Genomic DNA, 2,499 nt, shown 5'->3' with positions numbered 1-2,499 from the left:
CCACCCTCAACTTTTCTCTCCCTCTTGGAGTGTCTAGCTCTCATACTCTCAATTTCTTCCCCAAGCCTCTCTATTTGACTAAAGAATAGCATCGATCAAAAATGTCTTTTCTTTCTTCATTGAATAGCGATATGACAGTTCAGAGAGACGGAGAAATGTGTCGTGTAGAAAAGAGTGTCTTGAACCACAGAAGGGAGGCTGGGTGATAGCCACAGGAGTTGAGGACCAGAATGGACGACCGGGGCGGGTACACAGGACAGGTAGGTATGAGCACTGGGAGTGAGGCGGGTATTTCAAATGTATTTGAAAGCTTTTGCCGGTACTCAATGTTCTATAGAATTTTTAATGCATATTATGTTTTTAAGCCCTAATTGACACAATTTAGATCATAATCTAGGAGGCGAGCTTCCGATGCAGCTTGTCAGGGCGCTAACGGGGCTGATTTTTTGTTTAGTACAGGGTTTTACGGCTAACCGGGGCTGAGAGGGATACAATACTCAATTTAAAAAACTCGATTAAGACAGATGTACTTTTTAAAAATTCCCCCCACTCAGGAATTGAACCCGGGTCTCCTTTGTGCTAGAGCGAAGCTTCTAACAGCTACACCAAAGACACCAGTCATGATGTTCCTGATATTCTTCATCGTCATATTTTCCCCAAAATACATTTGTATTGGATCAAGGCAAGCTCAGGTAATACACTGACTCATTTTCCTAGTCCGTGAAGTTGAAAACAGTATTCTTAAAGAGAAGAACATAACGTTTAGCTAAGAGACGAAAAAGTCTACGAGTTGATAGAAAGAAGGAAAATACGCGAGATAAAATTAATTGCTGTAAGATGTAGGGTTTACACTTAATAGGCTATAGTATTACGAACTGACTGCCTAGTTGTTCGATATTCATCTAACTAGCTAAACAAAATTGGTAGATAAACAATCGCTCTTTTACTAAATTATTCAATCGAGGATTTATCATTAAATAAATTCTAATAAATGAAATCCCTTGCTGGACACCCACTAAACTCGTTAGGTACTTCCTTGACGGATTCGAAGCAACCCCCCCCCCAAAAAAAAAAAACCACCAAAAAACCAAAACAAAACAACAACAACAACAAAAAAACAAAAACAAAAACAAAAACAAAAAAACAAAACAAAAAACAAAACAAAAAAAAACCAATAGAAAAACAAAAAAACCCTGACTGTATTAAATTTCCAACGAGTTAGTCAACTAAGCCTTTCTTTCACTTATTTATTTATTTACTTTACTTTTACCAATAGCCCATTTATTTATATTTTTTTTACATTTATTTATTTATTTATTTATTTATTTATTTATTTATTTATTTATTTATTTATTTATTTATTTATTTATTTATTTGATCGTGTCCTCGTCAAATGTATGGTGTTGCTGGGTTGTGTTTTTTCCCTTTGTTTTTTTATGTTTTGGGTTTATTGTGTTCGCTACTACACCGTATTTGGGATGCCTTTCTTTCTTTCTTTCTGTCAATCTGCCTATCTCTCTGTCTTTTCCCTTTTTTCTGTCACCCCAAGCCCCCCCCCCATTTCCTTTGATTGATCGATCGATTGATTGATTGATTGATTGATTGATTGATTGATTGATTGATTGATTGATTGATTGATTGATTGATTGATTGATTGATTGATTGATTGATTGATTGATTGATTGATTGATTGATTGATTGATTGATTGATTGATTGATTGATTGATTGATTGATTGATTGATTGATTGGTAGATTGATGATTTATTGATCTACTGTTTCTTCTCTCCTCCTTTCTGTAGTAATTCATCATAGTTTATCTTATTGCAGCAGCCTGTAATCTTTTATTACTTTTTGGGTTTAAAAAAAATTGTTTTATATTACTGAATTTACATACGCGAAAGACACTTCCTAAAAATCCTCTTTATTTCCCTTTTTTTCTTTTTTTTCACTTGTTTGTCTTTTTATTTTTGAATTGTTTGACAACGAACAGCACCTTGAATTAATGTGTTTACGTTCAATGATGATCAGATACAATTTCTGCTAAAATTGGTTTTCTTGTCCTTTATCAATTTATAATTTGTAGAGGTGAAGGGTGTTTTTGTGAGGGGGGGGGGGTGGTCTTCGGTTTTATTGGTTAGCTTGGAAGTATCAAATTTCAAGCCCGTTTGCCCATTGTGTATTCATTTAATATTCCCACTGCACCCCTCCAGCATCTCTAACCCGATAACTGGAGGAATAATGATTGTCTTTGATTGTCTTTGATTGTCTTTGATGTGCTGATGCGATATTGTCGTGTGTCGTCTCTGCTTTCCACTGGCGTCTGTGGGGTAGCTACAGATTATGCATTAGGTGCTTCGCCGTCTCATGAAGGGTACCCGGGTTCGATTCTGCGGTAGGGAGAATTGTATTTATCGAGCATGTCGTCGGTCCTTCTGCTGGAATGTTGTATCTCTCTCTGTCTCACCCCGGGTTGACCCTGATAGGCAGGCTCGCAGCCC

Source organism: Aplysia californica, unplaced genomic scaffold (assembly GCF_000002075.1).
Source record: "Aplysia californica isolate F4 #8 unplaced genomic scaffold, AplCal3.0 scaffold00404, whole genome shotgun sequence".
In the NCBI taxonomy this organism is placed as follows: domain Eukaryota; kingdom Metazoa; phylum Mollusca; class Gastropoda; order Aplysiida; family Aplysiidae; genus Aplysia; species Aplysia californica.
The sequence above is the reverse complement of the archived record's forward strand: the minus strand, read 5'-3'. Positions refer to the sequence as shown.